The sequence below is a fragment of the Lipotes vexillifer genome, unplaced genomic scaffold (assembly GCF_000442215.2).
Source record: "Lipotes vexillifer unplaced genomic scaffold, Lipotes_vexillifer_v1.1 scaffold312, whole genome shotgun sequence".
Lineage (NCBI taxonomy): Eukaryota > Metazoa > Chordata > Mammalia > Artiodactyla > Lipotidae > Lipotes > Lipotes vexillifer.
In genome coordinates, this window is record NW_006789251.1 from 1,608,862 (window position 1) to 1,626,043 (window position 17,182).

Below are 17,182 nucleotides of genomic sequence, written 5' to 3' on the forward strand. Positions count from 1 at the left end.
TTTTTGCGGGGGTGGGGGGGGTGGGGGTGGTGAGGTGGGAGGGAGGGTTGCAATCAAGCAACAAGATTAGGAAAGTTTGGTAAAAAGAGAATAAAGACAGGCGAAAATGGAGGATATTCACAGTTCCAAACAAAATGTAGTGGAGGCTGAGGACACTAGGAGCAGGGAACTGGATGGGGAAAGATGCAGTAGAACCAGAACAGGCTGGGTGTCACCTCAACCTGTCAAAAAAGGATGTGGGGAATGGGTGAGTAGCAGAATTATGGTTACATTCAGAGAAATAGGAAACAAGAATGAGGAGCAGACTTGGATAGAAAAAAACAAGTTTAGTTTGGCATATTTTTTATTTGACGTGTCAACAGATCATGCAGACACCAGGAAACTGGAAATAACATAATAAGCTGCTAGATAAGTAAGAGCCTCATGGGAGTAAGAACTGCAGACTTGCATTGATTTTTTTTTATCTGAATATTTGTCTTTTCGTTTTAATTCGTTAAACAAGTGCTTTTTGCTCCGTACCAGGCATTTTGCTGGATGTCAGAGGCCCTGCCCTAAACACTAAGTGTTCAAAATGTGGGGAAAATTGTAGTAAATCTCTACATTTCACTACTTATCAAGAAAGAATAGGGTTGCTAAGATACTTTTCATATGTGGTTTTCTAAGCAAGCACCTCTTATTAGAGAAAGGCTTTTAGACCTCTAGCCAAACTAAAGAAAAAAAAGCAACTGCTGTGAATACTTATACTTTGATGCTTCAGTTTGTTCTTTCATAATTTTTATACATTTCTTTAGCTTTGTGAATTTAGGGGCAGAACTTGGATGTTATTTCCCAAAAGATTTTACAGTTTTAAAAGTCTTTAATTAGACTCCACAAAATATGTGTTTTGTCCTTGAACTTAAAAAAAAATACTATAACATCTCTAAATCATATGTCTATGCCAGTATCATTCTGGGGTATAATTAAGTTCATTATTAACACCAATATGGCAGTAGTGAAAAGCATCAGAATTTTTTTAAAAAAAGATAAATCAAATATTTTGCTTTCCCTAAACATATTAATTCCAGCAGAAGAGAATTAATCATCTCAGACTCTACGAGTAATCTGAAATTTGTTTCATTTCCAAACTGTGAAAATAAGCTGGATCCCCATCTGCCTAGAGCCTAAAGAATACTTTTATTTTAATCTAAGGGAAATGATATCACCTCACAAAAAGACAAGTTCTATCTAAACGTTAACTGTGCTCACTATATTTGCTTCTGGTCAGTGCTTCAGTTATTTAGTCTAATGAAATGGGCCAAACAGAAGCAACTGGGCAATAAAATGAGGGAAGGCTTTGAATTGATAACAGGGAGAGGCAAGATTTGGGGAAATTATGTGCGAAAATTAAAACCTGCCCTGACTTTTGGGAGCGGTTTACAAAGTTACATAATTATTGCAGATAAAACAAATCAAATTATAAAGTACTGCTTATCTACTAGAAAGCAAAAAGTGGTCTAACTGTATGAATATCTGGAAAAGAGGGGTTTTTTTGTTTTTTTTGTTTTTCGTTTGGATATCATTACTTTATTATAAAAGAAACAGGGAAATTATTTACATGATGAAAGATTTCAGAACTTCAGTGGCAGCTTCACGTGATGCCATTTCAATAGTGACTTATTTTAGTCGACGTAGTTTCCAAGAATGTCACCATCTCTAAGTAAGAAATAATCCTTGTCGTCTAGAATTACTTTGGTGCCTCCATATTCTGGGAGAAGAACTTTCACTATCTGGTTGAATCTCTCCACCCTTTCCTTTAGAGCCTGATCTAACAGCTACTACCGTTGCTTGCAATACTTTTCCTTGTGATTTTTCTGGAAGCATAATGCCTCCTTTGGTTACAGTTTCGGCTGCACTTCTTTCAACTAATACTCGGTCAAATACGGGAAGAAACTTTCTAAATGCCTGTCCTGCCATGACCCCGGTTGCCACAGTTCGTACTCTTGCTCTTTGGCCGCCGCCGCAAAAGGGAGATCCGGAGTCTGACCCTCCGGCCACGTGAACTCGAGAAAAGACCTCCCAGCGCCCTCGCCGGGGGCGGCCGCACCAGCGCGCGCCACGGTTCATTTTCTGGGCTCTGCGCAGGGAGGGCACTGACTCGAGGACCGGTAGGCGGAAGAAAAGAGGAGGTTTTTCTAGGCTTTTCTAGGCCGCGGGCCGAGGTGAAAATACTTACCCTTAGCCCCCCTTCCGGAAATGGAAAAGAATTTTGACTAAACATATTTGAAGCATTTTGAGTACAAAAACATGTGAAACTAATTGTTATAAACCAGGTTTTTCAACCTCAATGCTATTGACATTTTGGGCTGAACAATTCTTAGCTGTCTTCTGGGGTGTGTTATGGGATGTTTAACAGCATCCCTGGCCTCTACCCACTAGATGCCGGTAGCACGTGCGCACACACCAACTGTGACAACCAAAAATGTCTCTAGACAGTTTTGTCTGGGGTGGGGGGGAAATCGCCCCTAGTTCAGAACTACTTTATAAATGAATAAATTTTTTGGCAGCATGTTCCTCTATTTGTACAAACATTATGGTTATGCATCTAATATTAATCATCAAGTGAATTCTGCATAACCCTTCTCAGCTTGATCATCCATCCCCCGGATCAAGTTGGCAACATCCCAAGACCCAGTACCACAAAGGTAATCCTAGCTATTTCTTCTCTGCAATACTACTTTCTATCCACTGATTGGCATGCCTTTCACTTTGGGAAGTCAAAAACGTTTTAAAAACCATGAAGAGTCCATGATGAGGAAGTTTCATATTAGAGAAGCCAATTACACTTCTAAACTTTAGTATTCTGGTTAGGGATTTTCATTCTGAAGTTACTTTCATAGGGATTTGATAACTATGCCCTTTCCAGTTATAGTGTAGTAAAATATGACGTTTAAGACAAAACGTTAAATTTAATTTCTATTTTTTTAATGGTCAGCATTATCAAGGAAGATTAACTAAAGAGCACAAATTGTCCTGAATTCAATCAGTACAGTGAGATCCTGGCACATGAGATTTAAGTGATAAGCCAATCCAATTATAAACTCAACTCTTTAGACTCTGTGTATCTAATAATACACACTGATATGGTGACTTGAAAAATATAACTTGGCTCACTTATTACTTGCACTTGAAACTAAAATCTTTTTCTGTAAACATCACTTATACCTCTAATATGAACTATTAAACTAAAAATATTCTCCATGTGCAACAAGTACAAATTTACCTACTTAAAATATCTGATGTTATGAAAAGGAATATCTCTAGTGTTCATCAGTATAAAGGCTTCCAAAACTGCAGTCACCCACTGGTGCCATAGTTGCCAGGTGTCTATGGTTACTAGCACTCAGAGTTATAAGTCATCTCTGTTCAAGAGTAACAGGTACCATTAAATCAAAGAATAAAAGAATTTGCGAAGTTGAATGGACCCTTTAAAAAAAGTAACATGGATTGCAAGTCATATAAAACAGTTCAGGGCAGCTTAAGCAAAGTGACGGATTTACTGAAAGGCTACCAGGGAATCAGCCATCAATCCCCAAAAAGAGCAAGAAGTTGGGCATTTCTGAGGCCAGCAGCAGTAGGTAGATGTGGGATACCCTCAGCTACTAATGATAGTCAATGTTAATATTGTTCAGTCTCTGTGTCCCCCTATTCGGTACTGCCAGGAAAGAGCCTGCCCTGGCCTGGGACAGATGTCCTCTTCTTGTTAATCAGCTCTGGAGGGATGCTAGGTCGCATCCCTAGGTATCAGAGGCAATGTCTGAGAATGGAGGGAGCCACGCAGCCATCACAAGAAGTATCTATTACAATTATTTTCTTTAGACCATTTATTTCAGAGTAGGAAACACAGAGCTAGAGAGAGATCACAAAGGCAGGCAGTGACAGACCAGGATTTGTTATTATCCTGTTACAGTCTCCCTACTGGGCTTTCTCTGGTCCCACACAACCCATAATGTTCTCCTAAAGTTGCCTTTTACTGACAGATCCAGCATCCCCACAGCAATGAAAAGGCTACTGGATGAGAGCCAGAAAGACCTATTAGGAGTAAGGACTGTGGGTCAACAGCTAGGATTAAAGGAGTTTGTAGTTTCCAGCATAACCAGTTTGTTGAAGAGGCTGAAATCAGTGGGGCACAGTCAGGAAGTGGATCTAACATCCACCAGACAAAGCCCCCAACTATGATCCTATGTCAGATCTCCCCTTCCCATCCTTTAACTTTATCTCAGCAGATCCCATTACTTCCTCATCATTTAAGATACTAAAATATTAAGAGTCCAATCCAATTAAAATGTCAGTGTTGCATCTAATTCAGAGCTCTTCCCACTCCATCAGCTCAGGTCTGCCTGGCTCAGAGCCTTGCAGTGGGGGAAAGAGGCATGGGGTGGTCTTTCAACCTTTCCTCCTCTTCTGCCCCTTCCACCATCTGTGTCCTCCAGGGTCAAGGTAGTAGGTAGGAGAATTATAGAAAAGGAACAAAAGGCCTTCTAGTTCACAGGGGTTTGTTATGGTTTTTGTTTTTCTTTTTGCTATCGATATTCTTCTTTATAGCAGGCTCCCAGTGCTGACTCATTCATGGGGTACATTTGCGGGCTCCACAATGATGCCATGGACCTCTGCATAGCAAGGTTTCCTGACACCTGCAGTTGTCAGGAACTGCGGATACCATCAGATGGCTAACCAAAAAGGTATATCCAACTCTGCATGTTGAGTTAAAACATTAAATATGTTTTTTTCCAGCCTCTCAGCAAGCGGTTGGCCATGTGTTAGAATATGAGCCAATGAAAATGAAGAAATCTGTTTGACATGCTTCTGAAAACTAAATGAAGAACAAAGTTGAAGGACTGATGCTACTCAGTCTTAAAACTTACTGTACATCTACAGTAATGAAGACAGTGTTGTGTTGGTAAAAGAATAGACAAACAGAAGGATGAAAGCAATGTGGCTTCTCTTATTAAAGTGACTATGCCCTTGAGACGGGCCCTTCCCCTTTTTTTCTGCCTTGAGCTGGGGCATGCCCTGTGACCATGGGAGAAGGGTCAAGAAAATAGCAGATAACTGAAGGTATCAGCTCTCTCAGACTTACTGCTATGTGAGAAAACAATAATCCTTTATCTATTCAAATAGAGTCTGAATTGGCTTGGGGAAGAGAAGCACCGCTTTCCTCATACAGAGAGGAGTAGAAAAAGCACTCTAACCTTTTGAATTCCCTTCTATGAATTTCCTTTAAAATTTTTAATTTCTTGGGCTGTTGGGAGTGAAGTTCTCTGGACTAGTGGTTATCTTTAATTAAGTCCCATTTAGACAGCCTAGTTCCTCTCTTTACAGTGTGAAGGTAACATCTTTTGTCTTTGGAGTTCTACCTGGAATTCCACGATAATCCCAACTAACATCTTGTTACACCAAAAGACAGGCAAAGGAAAGAAATTTAAAAAACAAGGTCGATGAGTGAGGTTTAAAAGAAAATTCATGGGCTTCCCTGGTGGCGCAGTGGTTGAGAGTCTGCCTGCCGAGGCAGGGGATGCGGGTTCGTGCCCCGGTCCGGGAGGATCCCGCATGCCACGGGGCGGCTGGGCCCGTGAGCCATGGCCGCTGAGCCTCCGTGTCCGGAGCCTGTGCTCCACGGCGGGAGAGGCCACAGCAGTGAGAGGCCTGTGTACCAAAAAAAAAAAAAAAAACTAAAGAGAATATTTTTAATATTAGTCCAACTTCTTATAGGCATTATAATTATTTTAGAATGGGATAATTTCTCAAAGTGCTTAACCATGGAAATCTATTTTTTCCCCTCCACACAGTTCACCAAACTGGAAATCCAGCTTGAGAACCCTGTAGAAAGCTTTTCCTATCTCCACTATAATCAGCTGCACCATCAGGTTATTTATAATGTTCATTCACTCAATAAATATGTATCTCATCTTTCAGATGGGGCCCATCAGATCAAAGTCTTTCCCTCCACCTCTTCACCTACCTCTCTGTTAGGCTTAGCCAGCCAGAGCAACATATCAAATTATATTCTTGACTTTATACCAAGGAGTTCATTTGAGAAACTTTCTCATCTTGGGAGGTGGTGTACACTAGTGGTAACACAGAATGCACAGTCTTTAGTCAGACATTCTACTTATTGTGTAACCTTATAGAAAGCAGCTGCTAAATCTCTATAAGCCTGTGTCTTCCTCTTTAACCTAGGAAGAATAGTACTTATTTCACAGTGTCGTTTTCAAAGTTAAAAGAGCGTATCACAGATATAGAGAGCAAACTAGTGGTTACCAGTTGGGGGAGGGGCAATATAAGAGTGAGGAAGTGGGAGGTACAAACTACTGGGTGTAAGATAGGCTGCTAGGATACATTGTACAACACAGGGAATATGACCAATATTTTGTAATAACTATAAGTGTAGTGTAACCTTTGAAAATTGTAAAATAAAATTTTAAGGGAAAAAACAAAAAAACCTGACCTGACAGATAAGCAGGACCTGAGGAAAAAACAATTCAGAGAGCATACATATGAATTGCTTAGCACAGTACCTGACAAATGGTGCCTGCTTGATAAATTTTAGTTATGACTCTTCTCCTGTGATATTCAGATCACTTAAAAGGAACTTAGAAGTTCCTTTCCTACTGCTTTCTTAACTTCTAAAGTTCAGAGATTACACTAATTTTAGAGACATAGTGGTTAAGAGTGCCGTTGCTAAAGCCAGATGTCCTGCATCAAATCCTGGCTCTGGCCCTTGCTCCATGAATTACCTTCTGCAAGTTTCTCCATGCCTCATTTTCTCATCTCTAAAATGGTGAAAATAATACACTTGACCTCATGGAGTTTTGTGAGGATTAAATATGTTAAGATATGTGAAGAACAGTGCCTAGCACGTAGAAATCCCATCAATGTCAGTTATTATTACTCGGAATTTACTTACCCAACATAAGTACTTTAATTTTCTCTTATGAATAGAATTCAACCTGGACCTAATTTCATGGAAAATACCTACCACATAAAAGCATTCAAATTTGTGTTCTAGTGCATTGACCTAAATAATGAACAGAATGATCAGTGTGCAATAGAAAAAGGATGCAGACGATGGCGCTGTGGGAAGACACTGAGTTCGCGTCTCCCCACCACTAGGGCACCTGCTGGCCGCTGGTGGGGGACCCTGACACCCAAGGAGACGGGAGGAACCCCCAAGTGAGCCGGTAGGACGTGGGGGGACACAGGGGGGCGAAGTGGAGGCCAGACGGGATCAGCGCCCCTGAGGCCAGGGAGATCGCGAGAGGAAGGCAGGCGGGGCCCCCTGGGAGGAGAGGAGAGGCGCGGAGGAAGTTTGCCCCGACGACTCGGGCCCAGGGAGCCTGCTGAGCTCCCAGGCCGGTGGCCTGCCCTCCAAGGCTCCCCCTCCCCCTGGTCGCATTGGTCCTGGGGGCATAGGAAGGAGGCCACGGGGAGTTCAGGAGAGGCAGGCGGGAGGGGCTCTCCGGGAGGAGCGGGAGAGAAGAGGCGGGCGATTGCTCCGCCCACTCTGGCACGGGGAGCCTGCTGAGCTCCCAGGCTGGTGCCCTGCCCTCCGAAGCCCCCTCCAGGCCTTGTGGGTCCTTGGAGGAGTAGGAGGGAGGCCAGGGAGATCAGGGGAGGCAGGAGGGAGGAGCCAACTGGGAGGAGCGGGAGAGAAGAGGCGGGCGATTGCTCCGCCCACTCTGGCACGGGGAGCCTGCTGAGCTCCCAGGCCAGTCGCCTCGCCCTCCAAGGTCACGCACGCGCGCGCGCGCGCGCGCGCACACACACACATGGGTCCTGGGGGCATAGGAAGGAGGCTGAGGGGAGCTCAGGAGAGGCAGGTGAGAGGAGCCCTCCAGACCAGAGTAGCAGGAGAGGAGAGGAGGGCGTTTGCCCCGCCCACATGAGCTCAGGAAGCCGGCCGGGCGACCAGGGGTGGGGGGCACGCCTGGGCCCCTTCTGTTCCTTGAGCCTAAGCCCCACCCCCCACGGCCCCCAGGACCTTTTGCAGTCCTGTGGGTCTTAAGCATTGGCCCCACCCACAGCCCAAACCTCATCCTTGCTTAGGCCCTGCCCTCCACAGCCAAGGCCTTTCCCCCCATCTTCTTTTCACTATTGTGGTACTGTTGTACCTTCAGGTTGTTGATTCATCTATATTTTTATTTTTATATTCTTTCTAACATATCTGTTAGTGTCCTTGTCTAATTTTATTTTTTCCTTTGTTATTGTTCTCTTTTTTTCTTTTTGTCACCCCACATGGCTTGTGAGATCTTGGTTCACAAGCAGGGGGTTGAGCCAAAGCTACTGTGCTGGGGGCTCTGTATCAGAGCCACTGGACTAACAGAGAACCTCAGACCACAGGGAATATTTATCAGAGTGAGTTCTCACAGAGGTCCACATCTCAGCACCAAGAGCCAGCTCTACCCAACAGCCTACAAACTCCAGTGTTGGAAGCCTCAGACCAAACAAGCAGTAAGACAGGAACACAATCCCAATCATTAAAAAAAAAAAAAATGAGATGGCAAAAAAATATGTCACAGATGAAGGAGCAAAGTAAAAACCTACAAGACCAAATAAATGGAGAGGAAATAGGCAATCTACCTGAAAAAGAATTCAGAATAATGATAGTAAAGATGATCCAGAATCTTGGAAATAGAATGGAGGCATGGATTGAGAAAATACAAAAAATGTTTAACAAAGATCTAGAAGAACTAAAGAACAAACAAACAGAGATGAACAACAGAATAACTGAAATGAAAACTTCACTAGAAGCAATCAATAACAGAATAACTGAGGCAGAAAAACGAATAAGTGAGCTGGAAGACAAAATGGTGGAAATAAATGCCAAGGAGCAGGATAAAGAAAAAAGAATGAAAAGAATTGAAGACAATCTCAGAGACCTCTGGGACAACACTAAACACACCAACATTCAAATTATAGGGGTCCTAGAAGAAGAAGAGAAAAAGAAAGGGTCTGAGGAAATATTTGAAGAGATTATAGTTGCAAACTTCCCTAACATGGGAAAGGAAATAGTCACCCAAGTCCAGGAAGCACAGAGAGTCCCATGCAAGATAAACCCAAGGAAAAACACACAAAGACATATATTTATCAAACTAACAAAAATTAAATTCAAAGAAAAAATATTAAAAGCAGCAAGGGAAAAACAAAAAATAACATACAAAGGAATCCCCATGAGGTTATCAGCTGATTTTTCATCAGAAACTCTGCAGGCCAGAAGGGAGTGGCAGGATATACTTAAAGTGATGAAAGAGAAAAACCTACAACCAAGATTACTGTACCCAGCAGGGATCTCATTCAGATTCAATGGAGAAATTAAAACCTTTACAGACAAGCAAAAGCTAAGAGAAGTCAGCACCACCAAACCATCTTTCCAACAAATGCTAAAGAAACTTCTCCAGACGGGAAACACAAGAGGAGAAAAAGACCTAGAAAAACAAACCCAAAACAATTAAGAAAATGGTAATAGGAACATACCTATGGATAATAACCTTGAATGTAAGTGGATTAAACGCCCCAACCAAAAGACAGAGACTGGCTGAATGGATACAAAAACAAGACCCATATATATGCTGTCTACAAGAGACCAACTTCAGACCTAGGGACACATACAGACTGAAGGTGAAGGGATGGAAAAAGATATTCCATGCAAATGGAAATTAAAAGAAAGCTGGGATAGCAATACTCGTATCCAATAAAATAGACTTTAAAATAAAGACTGTTACAAGAGATAAGGAGGGACACTACCTAATGATCAAAGGATCAATCCAGAAGATATAACAATTATAAATGTTTATGCACCCATGTAGGAGCACCTCAATACATAAGGCAAATGCTAACAACCATGAAAGGACAAATCAACAGTAACACAATAATAGTAGCAGACTTTTAACATGCCACTTACACCAATAGACAGATCATCCAAACCGAAAATAAGTAAGGAAACACAAACTTTAAATGACACAATAAACCAGATAGATTTAATTGATATTTATAGAACATTCCACCCAAAAGTGACAGAATACACTTTCTTCTCAAGTGCACATGGAACATTCTCCAGGATAGATCACATCTTGGGTCACAAATGAAGCCTCAGAAAACTTAAGAAAATTGAAATTGTATCAAGCATCTTTTCTGACCACAATGCTATGAGATTGGAAATCAATTACAGGAAAAAAAAAACTGTAAAAAACACAGATACATGGAGGCTAAACAGTGCACTACTAAATAACCAAGAGATCACTGAAGAAATCAAAGAAAAAAGAAAAAATACTTAGACACAAATGACAACGAAAACACGACGACCCAAAACCTATGGGACGCAGCAAAAGCAGTTCCAAGAGGGAAGTTTATAGCAATTCGATCTCACCTCAAGAAACAAGAAAAATCTCAAATACAGAATCTAACCCTACACTTAAAACAACTAGAGAAAGAAGAACAAAAAACCCAAAGTCAGTAGAAGGAAAGAAATCATAAAAATCAGAGCAGAAATAAATGAAATAGAAATGAAGAAAACAATAGCAAAGATCAATAAAACTAAAAGCTCGTTCTTTGAGAAGATAAACAAAATTGGTAAACTCTTAGCCAAACTCATTAAGAAAAAGAGGAGAGGATGCAAATCAATAAAATTAGAAATGAAAAAGGAGAAATCACAACTGACACCGCAGAAATACAAAAGATTATAGGAGACTACTACAAATAACTATATGCCAATAAAATGGACAACCACGAAGAAATGGACCAATTCTTGGAAAGGTACAATTTTCCAAGACTGAACCAGGAAGAATTAGAAAATATAAACAGACCTATCACAAGTAATGAAATTGAAACCGTAATGAAAAATCTTCCAACAAACAAAAGTCCAGGACCAGATGGCTTCACAGGCGAATTCTATCAAACATGTAGAGAAGAGCTAACACTGATCCTTCTCAAACTCTTCCAAACAACTGTAGAGGGAGAAACACTCCCAAATTCATTCTGCAAAGCCACCATCACCCTGATACCAAAACCAGAAAAAGATATCACAAAAAAAGAAAATTATAGACCAATATCACTGATGAACGTAGATACAAAAGTCCTGAACAAAATACTAGCAAACAGAATCGAACAACACATTAAAAGGATCATATACCATGATCAAGTGGGATTTATCCCAGGGATACAAGGATTCTTCAAGGTAGGCAAATCAATGTGATACACCACATTAACAAATTAAGGAATTAAACCCATATGATCATCTCAATAGATGCAGAAAAAACTTTTGACAAAATTCAACACCCATTTATGATAAAAACTCTCCAGAAAATGGACATAGAGGGAACCTACCTCAACATGATAAATGCCATATATGACAAACCCACAACAAGCATCATACTCAATGGTGAAAAACTGAAAGCCTTTCCACTAAGATCAGGAACAAGACAAGAATGTCCACTCTCACCACTCTTATTCAAGAAGTTTTGGAAGTCCTAGCCACAGCAATCAGAGAAGAAAAAGAAATAAAAGGAATCCAAATTGGAAAAGAAGAAGTAAAACTGTCACTGTTTGCAGATGGCATGATACTACACATAGAGAATCCTAAAGAGGCCACCAGAAAACTACTAGAGCTAATCAATTAACTTAGTAAGGTTGCAGGATACAAAATTAATGCACAGAAATTTCTGGCATTCCTATACACCAACAACAAAAAATCAGAAAGAGAAATTAAGGAAACAATCCCATTTACCATTGCAACAAAATGAATAAAATACCTAGGAATAAACCTGCCTAAGGAGGCGAAAGACTTGTACTCAGAAAACTATAAAACACTGATGAAAGAAATCAAAGATGATATAAACAGATGGAGACATATACCATGTTCTTGGATTGGAAGAATCGATATTATGAAAATGAATACATTACCCAAAGCAATCTACAGATTCAATGCAATCCCTATCAAACTACCAATGGTAATCTTCACAGAATTAAACAAAAAAATTTACAATTCATATTCATTTTACAAACACAAAAGACCCTGAATAGCCAAAACAATCTTGAGAAAGAATAACGGAGTTGGAGGAATCACGCTCCCTGACTTCAAAGCTACAGTAATCAAGACAATAGGGTACTGGCACAAAAACAGAAATATAGATCAGTGGTACAGGATGGAATGCCCAGAGATAAACCCACACACATATGGTCACCTAATTTACAACCAGGGAGGCAAGAACATGCAATGGAGAAAGGACAGCCTCTTCAACAGGTGGTGCTGGGAAAACTGGACAGCTCCATGTAAAAGAATGAGATTAGGACACTACCTGACACCATACACAAAAATAAACTCCAACTGGATTAAAAACCTAAATGTGGGCTTCCCTGGTGGCGCAGTGGTTGAGAGTCCGCCTGCCGATGCAGGGGACACGGGTTCGTGCCCCGGGTCCCGGAAGATCCCACATGCCACGGAGCGGCTGGGCCCGTGAGCCATGGCTGCTGAGCCTGCGCATCTGGAGCCTGTGCTCTGCAACGGGAGAGGCCACAACAGTGAGAGGCCCGTGGAAAGAAAAAAAAAAAAAAAAAAAAAAACCTGAATGTAAGACCAGACACTATAAAACTCTTTGACATAAACCACAGCAAGATCTTTTTTGACCCACCTCCTAGAGTAACGGAAATAAAAACAAAAATAAACAAATGGGACTTAAAAGCTTTTGCACAGCAAAGGAAACCATAAACAAGACAAAAAGACAACCCTCAGAATGAGAGAAATATTTGCAAATAAAACAGCAGACAAAGGATTAATCTCCAAACTATACAAACAGCGCATGGAGCTCAATATCAAAAAAACAAACAATCCAATTAAAAAATAGGCAGAAGACCTAAATAGACATTTCACCAAGGAAGACATATAGATGGGCAAGAGGCACATGAAAGATGCTCAACATCACTATTTATTAGAGAAATGCAAATCAAAACTACAATGAGGTATCACCCTCACGCTGGTCAGTCTGTCATACAGGGTGAAGTAAGTCAGAAAGAGAAAAAAAATATTCTAACACATATATATGGAATCTAAAAAAAAAAAATGTAGTGATGAACCTAGTTGCAGGGCAGGGATAAAGATGTAGACATAGGGAATGGACTTGAGGACATGAGGTAGGAGGGGGAAGCTGGGGCAAAGTGAGAGTAGCATCGACATGTATACACTACCAAATGTAAAATAGATAGCTAGTGGGAAGCAGCAGCATCACACAGGGAGATTAGCTCCGTGCTTTGTGATGACCTAGAGGGTTGGGATGCAGAGGATGGGAGGGAGGCTCAAGAGGCTCAAGAGGGAGGGAATATGGGGACATGAGTATGCATATGGCTGATTCACTCCAGTGTACAACAGAAACTAACACAGTATTGTGAAGCAATGATACTCCAATAAAGATCTATTAAAAAAAAAAGGATGAAGACTTACTAAAGTTCACTAAAATTGTCTTTAGCATTCCAAGAACAGTTATAGGCATTTCTCCTTTATTTTTCTCCCTTTTGGTTTTGTGTTCTGTTTTTTCTTCTTATTTCCTTCTCTTTAGCACTATACCTGGTAATAATGTGTGCCCAAGTAAAAATAGCAATAATGCTTCCCTGAATACATGAAGGTGATGCTATTGCTTTGACCAAAGGTGTGTTCTTGAGGTCTTCTAGGAGACCCCTTATCACATTCTCTCAGCCAGAAATCATCTACATTGAAATCTACTAATTCAGTTCCGAAAAGTCTTTGGCAGGGCCTCCAATCCTCTAAATTCACCTAACTTTGACATCCCAAAGTGAAAAAAAAAAAAGAAGGGTTAGCCAGGACATATTCTAAAGAAGAACTGGGAACATTCCCTACCAGACGGAGGTTAGGACAACTGGGCCAACAGTTGTTGCAAATCCATAACCAGGAGAGAGGCTGAGGATAAAATTAGATGGAGGGATATTGAGACTAGCTAATTAGAGTAATTGGCAAGTTTGGTCAGTCAGATTGTAACTGAGACTAAGAAATCCAACCTGAGGATCAGATGAGGTTTAGTCAGCAGGCTTAAGCAGGAACACAAAGTCAAACATTACCAGAGCAAAAATGTCAGGAGAAAAAAGTCAAGCCAATGAAGCAAGGAACACCTGGGTGACAAGGTATGGCTGACTAACACTTGGTGTTAACCAAGTGTTAACACTTGGCAGGAGCCAAACAAAAATTTCTCCCAGATGGGTGAAGAGTTGCACCAAAAAGGACTTGCTATTCAAAAGACACCTTCTCGGAAAAAGCTCTAACTATAAAAGAAAAAAATAGATAAATAGGATCACACTAAAATTAAGAACTTCCAATGATCAAAGGCACTATTAAGAGAATAAAAAGGCAAAGCACAGAGTGGAAGATCCTTGCTATTTGTGTTTATCTCCAACACAGGAATCTTACCCAGAAAATATAAAGAACTCGTATAAATTGATAAGTAAAAGACAACTAGTATTTTTTAAGTTCAGTACAAAACTGAGCAAAAACTTGAACAGGTAATTTACAAAAGAGGATATCCAAATAACCAGTAAACATATGCAGAGTGCTCAACTCCTACAGTCATCACAGAAATGCAAATTGCAACTACAACAAGATACTACCATCTGCTCATTAAAATGGCTAAAATGAAAAAAAAGAAATAATACCAACTGCTGCTGAAGATGTTAAGCAGCTTGAACTCTCTTACACTGCTGGTAAGAGTATAAATTGACACAACCCCTTTGGACAACTGGTGGTATGTGCTAAAAGTGAACACAGATAGCCTCAGACCCAGCAATTCCATTCCTAAGAGATCATATGTTTACCAAAAGACATGTACAGAAATGTTCATAGAGGCATTATTTAAAATAGCCCAAACTGAAAATAACCCAAATGTTTATCAGAAGTAATATTAATGAATACAATTAATAAATTGGGTTATATACTTACAATATATATACATATATAATAATATATTTGCAGTGAGAAGTATGAAATACTGCTACCTGCATCAACATCAACGAATCTCAAATATAATGTTGAGAGAAAGAAACCAGAGTTTAAAAAAAAGAAGACATTCTGCATGATTCCATGTATATGGTGTTTAAAAACAGGTAAAACTAATCTACAGAGTTAGAAGTCAGGACTATGGATGCTCTTCGAGGCGGGGGAGAGAGCTTCTGGAGTTTTGGTTCTGTTTTACGATGTTGGTGTGTTCACTGTGAAAATACATAGAGTTGCACTGGTATGATTTGTGCACTTTTTATACATATTTTATACTTCAAAAAATTTCAGTTAAAGAGGAGTAATGACATCTTCTAACAAATTTACTAGGTAGCTTAGGGCTTGGTAGGCAGTCTGGCCCTGACTAGGTTTTCTGTCTCTCCAGAAGAAGCCCAGTCTCTGTGGGAGTAGCATGGTAAGCCAAGGTATAAAAGCCTATCCTAATTCATGTTAAGTTTCTGGAGTCCAGTCAAAGGCATTGTTATGTCATCAGCTCCATCAGAGGTTTCTTCTGGAATCCTGAGACACAAAAGTTAAGCTCTATGCAATTCTTAGTTCCGTAGTCTTCTTTTTCTAAAGAATTCCTTCCAGAGCAGATGAGGTTAATAACAATCATCCTGGAGTTAATCATTAGGTGCCAGTAATTTCAGGCCTTAAGAATGATCGGGGGCTTCCCTGGTGGCTCAGATGGTTAAGAATCCGCCTATCAATTCAGGGGACACGGGTTCAAGCCCTGGTCCGGGAAGATCCCACATGCTGTGGAGCAACTAAGTCCGTGTGCCACAACTACTGAGCCTGTGCTCTAGAGCCTGCGGGCCACAACTACTGAGCCCACGTGCCACAACTACTGAAGCCCACGCGCCTAGAGCCCATGCTCTGCAATAAGAGAAGCCACTGCAATGAGAGGCCCGCACACCGCAACAAAGAGTAGCCCCAGCTCGCTGCAACTACAGAAAGCCCCATGCGCAGCAACGAAGACCCAAGGAAGGAAGGAAGGAAGGAAGGAAGGAAGGAAGGAAGAAAGAAAGAAGGAAAGAAAGAAAGAAGGAAAGAAAGAGAATGACCGGCTCCTTGAATCATTTACTTTTTTTTTTTTTACACTGGGGACAGAGCTGCTTAAAAAGTGGGAGTTGGGGTGAGGGGTGGGGATGGTCACCAGACACCAAGTCTGCTGTGGGGCCCCTCAACTGTGTGTCTCTGCATGTTATAAGGGATCTCTTCTCCTCCCTGAAATGGAAGTAATTTTAGCTAAGTGGGGGTAAGAGTCTTGTCTTGTTGCTTGAAAAAATGTAATTTGGGCTCCAGGCATGCACATTTTGTTGGGTACTTCCAATTCAGGGCTGGGTGGCGAGGGAACCTGAAGTCAGGCTCAAAATTAATTAAACGGTTATTCTCCACCAGGCTGCTAAGTCATGAGAGCCAGTGAGGGTGGGGATGAGAAAACAGCAACTTGCCCGAAGGTTGCCATTCAGAAGGGGAATGGTGAATGGTTCAATAGTTACATGAAAAATGACCATCATCACCACTCTCTACATTGGGCTCTTGTGAGATATTTGTGAGGAAACTCCAACAGGCTGGTTCATGCATCTTTATATGTAGGTGAACTCCTTTATGTGTAGATGAAGAACACCTCCAGGCTCTCAGGAGCTTTGCTCTAATGGCACACGGACCAATGAACAAAGATTACATGGCATGGTAAGCACTATAACAGCAGGAAGCACAAGGTACTATGAGAGCTCTTGGAGGATGAGCCTCTAGTCCAGACTCAGAAGGTTGAGAAAGTCTGGGAAATAGCTGTTTAGCAAATGCACTAGAGTCCTAACCCCATTTTGTACACCACAGTGTTTTGCCTGCCATCCCTGGCTATGAAGCAGAGGATTCCTTTCAGGAGGCTCCTAGCCAATCACATGGCAGCAAATTAGGCTGTGTGGTCAGATCAAGTGTGGTCTGCTACTGGGGGTTGCAAGCCAGCTGTTGAGATCTGTGCACTGGTTGATGAGACCCTTCCACCCCTCTTCTTTGTTCTTAGTTACTTCCCAGAGATCTAGCCTTGCCAGTTCTCTCAGGGTTCTGGGTGAGGTACGACAGAAGAGCGCCTCCCAAGTAGAAGCCTGAAAGGCAGGGGAAATCAGGCTCTCACTTTGCCCTCTCTTTCCC

At 41.2% G+C, this 17,182-nt stretch overlaps 1 pseudogene; it reads right to left on the reverse strand.

Annotated features, from left to right (window-relative positions):
- Nucleotides 1-1,658: 1,658 nt before the first annotated feature.
- LOC103075752 (10 kDa heat shock protein, mitochondrial pseudogene) lies at nucleotides 1,659-1,953 on the reverse strand (annotated as a pseudogene).
- Nucleotides 1,954-17,182: the final 15,229 nt, after the last annotated feature.